Genomic DNA, 8,782 nt, shown 5'->3' with positions numbered 1-8,782 from the left:
GAGCGCCGTCTCGTCCTTCCCCGCGCGGCCAACCCTCTGTAAGAGGGCCCTGGACCTCCCTTTTATAGGCGTAAGGAGAGGATCCAGGTGTACAATGGGGGTGTAGCAGTGTGCTAACGTGTCTAGCGGAGGAGAGCTAGCGCCCTAAGTACATGCCATCGTGGCAGCCGGAGAGGTTTTGGCACCCAGTTCGTGTGATGTCGTGGCCGTCGGAGGAGCACTGGAGCCTGGCGGAAGGACAGCTGTCGGGGCTGTTGAGTCTTTGCTGACGTCCTCTTGCTTCCGTAAGGGGGCTGAGAGCCATCGTCGTCATAGGGCATGCGGGGCACCATCATTACTCGTATGGTGGAGCGAGCCAGATGGGACGCCGGTCTTGTTCCCCGTAGCCTGAGTCAGCGCGGGGTAGGGTAATGATGGCGCCTCCTATCGACATGGTCGGTTCGTGCCCTAGGTTGGGCGAGGTAGAGGCTCCTCCGAGGTCGAGGCCGAGTCTGTCTTCCAAGGTCGAGGTCGAGTCCGAGCCCCCGGGTCGGACAAGGCGGAGCCCGTCGGCTGAGGCCAGGGCTGAGTCCGAGCCCTAGGGTCGGGCGAAGCGGAGTTCATCGTCCTTCGGGGCTAAGCCCGAGTCCGAGCCTTGGGGTCGGGCGAAGCGGAGTTCGTCGTCTTTCGGGGCTGAGCCCGAGTCCGATCCCTGGGGTCGGGCAAAGCGGAGTTCGTCGTCTTCCGGGGCTGAGCCCGAGTCCGAGCCCTGGGGTCGGGCGGAGCAGAGTTCGTCGTCTTCTGGGGATGAGCCCGAGTCCGAGCCCAGGGGTCGGGCAAAGCGGAGTTCGTCGTCTTCCGGGGCTGAGCCCGAGTCCGAGCCCTGGGGTCGGGCGAAGCGGAGTTCGTCGTCTTCCGGGGCTGAGCCCGAGTCCGAGCCCTGGGGTCGGGCGGAGCGGAGTTCGTCGTCTTCCGGGGCTGAGCCCGAGTCCGAGCCTTGGGGTCGGGCGGAGCGGAGTTTCCTATGACGCCTGAGGCCAGACTTGGCTGCTGTCATCCTCACTCTGTCGAGTGGCTCAGCAGTCGGAGCGGCGCAGGCGGCGCTGTCCTCTTGTCAAACTGGTCAGTGGAGCGGCGAAATGACTGCGGTCACTTCGGCTCTGTCGACTGGGGGGCGTGCGTCAGGATAAAGGTGTCAGGCCACCTTTGCATTAAATGCCCCTGCGATTTGGTCGGTTGGCGTGGCGATTTGGCCAAGGTTGCTTCTTGGTGAAGACTGGACCTCGGGCGAGCCGAAGGTGTGTCTGTTGCTGGAGGGGGTCCTCGGGCGAGACGTAGATTCTCCGGGGTCGGCTGCCCTTGCCCGAGGCTAGGCTCGGGCGAGGCGTGATCGCGTCCCTCGAATGGACCGATCCTTGACTTAATCGCACCCATCAGGCCTTTGCGGCTTTGTGCTGATGGGGGTTACCAGCTGAGATTTAGGAGCCTTGAGGGTACCCCTAATTATGGTCCCCGACAAATACAGTGGGCAAAAATATGAAGAAAACTGGGCGAATTTATTATACGCAAGTGGCCACGACATCAGAAGGAGAACCGATTATGATGGGTACGTTTCTCGTGGCCAATCACCCTGCAGTTATTCTTTTTGATTCTGGCGCTTCACATACATTCATAAGCAAGAAGTTTGTGGAGCAACATTGCATTCCATACAATGAATCAAGGGAAGGGTTTATAATTCATTCGCCTAGGGGACAAATATTCACTAAAGAAGTGGCTTTCCATGTGCCCGTAACATTGGCTAAACGGGACTTTCCCACAAACATGATTGTTCTGAAAGGCCAAGATATAGATGTAATTCTGGGCATGAATTGGTTATCCCAACACAAAGCTATCCTCAACACTGATCTGAGAACCATCAGGTTGAGCTATGGCCAAGAAGAGGTTCTCTTGTCCATCCCTGTAGCTATTCCAGCTAAACCATTTGGCAGAGTTTATGAAGCCATCATACCGGAGATCCAAGATATTCCGATAGTATGTGAATTCCCGGACGTCTTTCCGGAAGATCTGCCTAGAATGCCTCCAGAGAGAGATGTAGAATTTGTGATTGAGTTGAAGCCCGGTACGACCCCTATTTCTCGAAGGTCGTACCGAATGCCTCCGAATGAATTGGCAAAACTCAAGACCCAATTACAAGATCTACTAGAAAAGGGATTCATCCGACATCACCTTGGGGTTGTCCAGCCATCTTTGTCAAGAAGAAGGACCAAACACTTCAGATGTGCGTAGATTATAGACCCCTTAATGAGGTCACAATTAAGAATAAGTACCCTCTTCCCCGGGATTGACATCCTATTTGATCAACTTACCGGAGCTTGGGTATTTTCCAAGATTGACCTTAGGTCGGGTTACCATCAGATTCGTATCTGACCCGAAGATATACCCAAGACCGCATTCACTACGCGGTATGGATTATTTGAATATCTGGTTATGTCTTTTGGACTAACAAATGCTCCTGCCCACTTCACATATCTTATGAACTCGATATTCGTGCCTGAGTTGGATAAATTCGTTGTGGTGTTCATTGATGATAACTTAATATATTCCAAGAATGAAGAGGAGCATGCTCGGCATTTGCGGATCATGTTAACGCGCTTAAGGGAGCATCAACTATATGCTAAATTCAGTAAATGCGCATTTTGGCTGGAGGAGATCCAATTTTTGGGACACGTGTTGTCTGCTAACGGGATTGCGGTGGATCCCAGCAAGGTCAAGGATATTTTGGAGTGGAAACCCCCAACCACTGTACATCAAGTCCGAAGTTTCCTTGGACTGGCTGGTTATTACCGCCGATTTATTCCAGATTTTTCCAAGCTTGTGAATCCAATCACAAGTTTATTGAAGAATGATACCAAATTTAATTGGTCTTCAAAATGTAATGAAGCCTTTGAGCAGCTGAAAGTATTATTGACCACTGCTCCGGTGTTAGCTCAACCGGACATTGAAAAACCCTTTGATGTGTATTGTGACGCATCAGATAGTGGTCTAGGCTGTGTTCTAATGCAAGAGGGCCGAGTGGTAGCTTATGCTTCAAGGCAGTTGCGCCGGCATAAAGAACATTATCCAACTCATGACCTGGAATTAGCTATTGTGGTTCATGCCCTGAAAATATGGCGTCATTATCTGCTGGGGAATATCTGTCATATTTATACAGATCATAAAAGCTTGAAGTACATCTTTACCCAGTCAGAGTTGAATATGAGGCAGAGGAGATGGCTTGAGCTAATTAAAGATTATGAATTGGAAATTCATTATCACCCAGGCAAGGCCAATGTAGTGGCAGATGCGTTAAGTCGCAAGGCTTTCTGTCAATGTCTTACAATGAAGACTTCTGACATTACGTTATGCCAAGAAATGGAGAAGTTGAACCTGGGAATGATTCAACATGGAACTTCAAATCACTTGAAGCTTGAGTCAGTCCTCCTACAAAGGATAATTGACGCACAAAGAGAGGATGAGGGTATGAAACACATTCATGAGAAAATAGAGGCCGGTAAAGCCAGCTGCTTCAGAAGAGATGATCAAGGTGTTGTATGGTTTAACCACCGCATAGTTGTGCCTAAGAATGATGAGATCCGCCAGCAAATTTTAGATGAAGCACATCTTAGTCGCTATTCTATTCATCCCGGAAGCACTAAGATGTATCATGATCTAAAACAACATTATTGGTGGACAAAGATGAAGATTGAAATTGCACGCTATGTGGCGAGATGTGACACTTGCAGACGTTTCAAAGCCATACATATGAAAACTGCTGGTCCATTGCAATCTTTACCTATCCCAACTTGGAAATGGGAGGATATAAGCAGGGACTTTATTGTGGAATTGCCCAGGACAGCAAAAGGGTATGATTCTATTTGGGTTATAATTGATCGGCTTATGAAGATTGCTCATTTTCTGCCAGTCAAGACATATTACCCGGTCCTCACTTATGCCCATATGTATATTGCTCGCATCCTCAGTTTGCACGGTGTTCTGAAGACAATAGTGTCGGATCGTGGACCTCAATTTGTATCCAAATTCTGGGAAGAACTTCACAAATCCTTGGGTACTAAATTGCTCCATAGTTCGGCCTATCATCCCCAAACTATCGGACAAATTGAGAGAGTAAATCAGATACTTGAAGATATGTTGCGAGCATGTGTTATGGAATTCCCACAGAAATGGGATGACTGTTTACCATTAGCGGAGTTCTCATACAATAATAACTATCAAGAGAGCATCAAAATGGCACCCTTTGAAGCTTTGTATGGGCGACGGTGTCGTACTCCGTTAAACTGGTCTGAACTAGGTGAAAGATGTTTCTTCAGGCCTGATATGGTAAAGGAAATAGAAGAAAAGGTTCGACGAATAATTCATAATTTGAAAGAAGCCCAATCTCGCCAAAAGAGTTATGCAGACAAGCGACGTCAACCCTTGCACTTTCAAGTTGAAGATTATGTCTACCTTAAAGTTTCACCAATGAAGGGGGTATCACGTTTCGGGGTAAAGGGGAAGCTCGCACCCCAGTACATTGATCCTTTTCCTATCCTTGAAAGATATGGACCAGTGGCATACCGACTCCAGTTACCCGAAACATTGTCTGCTGTACATAATGGGTTCCACGTGTCTCAATTGAAGAAGTGTCTTCGGGTTCCGGATCGAACTGTTGAAGTAACAGATGTTGCCTTAGAACCAGACTTGACCTATTCAGAACATCCTGTTCGAGTTTTGGATCAAAAGGACAGAATTACCCGAAGGAAAACTCTCAAGTTTTACAAGATACGGTGGAACCAACATACAGAAGATGAAGCTACTTGGGAAACTCAAGACTTTTTAGACAAGAATTTCCTAGGCTTTTTAGCTTCGTGTAAGTTGTAAAAATATGTACACTTGTTGTAATAGAGGAATGAACCCCATATCACCCCTGTCTTATACCAAAAATAAGGAAATAAAAATATGGCACGTTTCCTTTTCCATTACTTGCCCTAGACTTTTAATCTCGGGATGAGATTCTTTTATGGGGGGAAGGATGTAACACCCCTGGTGTTACTATCACTAAAACTTGAGCATAACATCATAAGCATTGGCATATCATGTGTTTGTCACACCTAGAGTGCATTCACTAGGCAAAAATTTTAAATAAGTTGTCTTGATGTGACATTTCATGGGTAAAACCCTAGAGTAGGGTACTTAACCCTAAACTGGGCTTAGAAGAATAAAGAAAGCCTAAACAAAAGAAAACTTTAAAACTTATTAATAATGATCATAGAATATCACCATTAATGAACTTAAGTGATATCCAAACCCTAGAAGTACCAGGAACCTTAAATAGACCCCTAGAAAACCCTGGACTGAAACCCTAAGGGGTTATATGCAAAATGTGCACATTTTTGGACCTAAGTGCAAAAATCATGGAAATAGGGTATCTTAAGTCATATGATTCACATATTTGGAGATTTGCAAATGAAACCATAAGTTTTGGGCTTATTTGCAAAAAGGCCACATTTGTGCTCCAATGGCTAAGTCTGAATTTCAGTGAATGGGGTCAACTTTGAAGCACTGTATCTTCGAAATTATGAGGAATTTGCCTAAGGTCAACACTTCAAGTTTGTAGAGCTATGTAAGGAGAACAAGTTTTATTAAGTAATCAAACACTAGTGCTACAAAAAAATGAGAGATATATGGGGTTAATGTAGCGCTGTTAGTCGGCCTAACAGATGTTCATTCACTGCATCTGATCAGGTTAAGGTTTCAGTGTTATTGCGCCAATTCGAGTGTCCTGATCCGGTTGATCTGTGAAGATTTTCAGTATGGTGGTTATACCAAAATGAAAGACCATTAGTCCTGGTACAACTTTGATGCAAACTTGTTGGCATGAAGTCACATAAAATTTGAAGAAATTGCCGTTTGAAATCGGGCTACTGGCATACTGTTCACCGGAGTTTAGAAAGATCTCGACGGGGATAAGACCACCACCGCGACTGGGGATAGGTCTGCGGCCGCGGTAAACATCTTCTGCGACGTGGCGCTAAAGTCCTGAGGTGGCGCTGCCCGGTTAATCGGCGGTCACCGGACCCTCGCCGTGGCTCTGCCCGCGCCAGTGAGCTCGCCAGCGCGTTTACAGCTCCGTGAACCTCATCCATCTCTGACCATCTGCCTATAAATTGAGCCCAAGCACTACTTCTTCACCACATCACACACACGAGCACTTGTGCAATCGACTCAATCTCACCGGAGAACTCACACAGTCCACAAATCCCCTCCTCCCTGTTCTTAGCGCTGCCGTGAAGGACCCCTCCGTGGCCAGCACTCCTTGGGTTAGTACCTACCAAATTGCTTCCTATTCTAGCTTGTCTTTGGCCTTCTATTGCTCTCGGAGCTGGCCAATTCAACTTTACCAAAGCCCACACTCCGGAACACCCAGTCGTCCCGTAGAACGCCACCGTAGACACCCTCTCTGTCGACCCGCTCTTCTATTCTTGCTTAGTCCAAATTCAAGCGTGTGCATAACCTCTGGTGAACCCGTGAAGCTTCCCCGAGCTTCAATTTTAGCATCCATGCCATTAGTTGTTCGGAACGAGATCACCAGGGTTGTTTCACCGCCGTGACCATGAACGAGCTCCAATTAGGGTTGAATCCTTCAAATTAAGCGAGGGCTTTTGACCGAATAGGTTGGCACACCATGTTTTTGTACTTATTGCCTCTTGTTCGGGCCACCCTCGGCGTAGAATCGCGGCTCCGGTCTGGTGCTCGCCACGGTTCCGCCATGGACCCAGGATGGTAAAGAAACAGAACTGGAGGGGTTTTTTTGTAAGGTGTCAGTGACACAGGGAATAGCCCATTGGACGCTGTTCAAGTTATTTAAAACTATAAGGACCTTTTCGCAAGAACGGCAGCACGGGCGCGCTTTTGCCAGCGTTTGGGCCGATTCAGGCCAGTTTCAACCCAATCCTGTAGCATCTTTTCCTTTTTCTTTTTCTTCTAGACTTAGGGAATTCCTAGAAAATTATAGAAAAATGCTAAAAATACCAGACCAAATTTTCTAGGCTCCTAATTTTCTATAGTATTTAATAAAAGTAGTTTCATGATTTTTAGTTCAAATAGGGAATTATGGGATATTTAAAATAGCCAAAACACATACTTCTGGAATTTTAGAGAGTAATTAATAATCCCAAAATTCACCAAACTTTTTAGATAGGCTTTAAGTAATATTTAGAAGCCTTGGGTAAAATTTGGTATGCTTTGAACCATGTTTGGTGCTTAGAACCCAAAACCCTAGTCCCCTGCCCTATGAACTTTACTATAGACTCCGAAAACCCTAGTTTCCCGGAGAACCGTGAAGGAAAGTTATATTCAAGACATTAGATAATAAACTTTTATTATCTTTGCATTTTCATGAGCATTACATCAGCATTACATGAGCATTCATGATTATATATGACTATACATAGAAAATGAGAAAGAAATAGTAATTGAAGAAGCGAGGACTACACCACCACCACCTGAAGAACCTCAGGCAGGAAACTGCTTTTACTTTGATATCTGTAGAGCAGAGCCTGATTCACCTATCACACAAGGCAAGCCCCGGTGCATTTGCCACCTCCTTGCTATTTTAAAATTTTTCTCACTTACTTGATGCATTAGGTGATAGGAGTTGTGTGCTAAACCAGTTGCTGCATTTCCTTCCTTGGATTTGATTACTTCTCCTTAATCCCCTGTTTACAAAAAGGTTTTTCTTATGCTTAGCTTTGCTCTAGAAAAAAATGTTTTGTTTTGACAAAAGATGATGCTTAAAGTGGGTGGGATGTTTTCAAAAATAAAACTTGATGGTGGATCCATCATGGCCATGATGGGTTCAACATCGGAAAAGATGTACCTTTGCTAGGTACCAAACTTTGGGTTTGAAATGATAAAGCTAAGACCGGGCGAGTGACTTGCACGAGAAGAGAGTCTCGGTGTAGTGTCTCCGTCTGAGTCGATTAAGGACCTTCTCGATGTAGGCTTGATGATCGAGGACCTTTTAACTGGTCACATGCCTCATCATGGGTAAGATTTGCCTCGGGCAGACTAATACCAGAATAAGATAACACACAATGGGAGTGGAGAGATGGCAAGAGTAGTGTGTACCCTCCGTGGCAAGAGGCTGGACGGTGGTGTATCTGTGCTCTCGGTTGGCGTGAACCTGATCTGGTCTCAAGAACCCCGGTGGCGAGTTGACATATGCAAGGGTTAAGTGCTACATATGTCGTGTGATTGGAGATCCTCAGCTGAGTATAATCGATTCGGATCGCCGTAACTTTGTGGACATGAAGACTTGGTCACTGACCTACACGTAGCATTCCAGTAAATAAGAAGGGTTGTTAAGAAATTGGCTAGTATAGGTCAAGTGATTGAACTAGGGTAGAAAGAACTCTAGAGGCAAGTAACTTTACTTAACCTGACAAGTAAAACTGGATTTTAAGGATCCACTATTAGTAAGCATTTCTGCAAACAGAGTCTTTGACTATTGATAAGCCTTACCTTGACTCCCTTAAAAGCTAGCATATCCTTGAGAGTCTTTTATTTTGACGGGTAAGACTTGCGAAAGTACACTTTGTACTCAGGGCTTTGTCCCATGTTTTAGGTGAAGAAGCAGCAAATTTTTGTTGCTTCTGTTCCAAGGTAGTGCCTAAAGAAGAAAATCAAGCCTGAAGCTGTGGGAGGAAGGGTCCTCTGTTAAGAAAAACTTTTTTTACTGTTTATCGGGAGGGGTTTTTGCCTCCCA

The sequence above is a fragment of the Zea mays genome, chromosome 2, assembly GCF_902167145.1.
Source record: "Zea mays cultivar B73 chromosome 2, Zm-B73-REFERENCE-NAM-5.0, whole genome shotgun sequence".
Taxonomy (NCBI): domain Eukaryota; kingdom Viridiplantae; phylum Streptophyta; class Magnoliopsida; order Poales; family Poaceae; genus Zea; species Zea mays.
The sequence above is the reverse complement of the archived record's forward strand: the minus strand, read 5'-3'. Positions refer to the sequence as shown.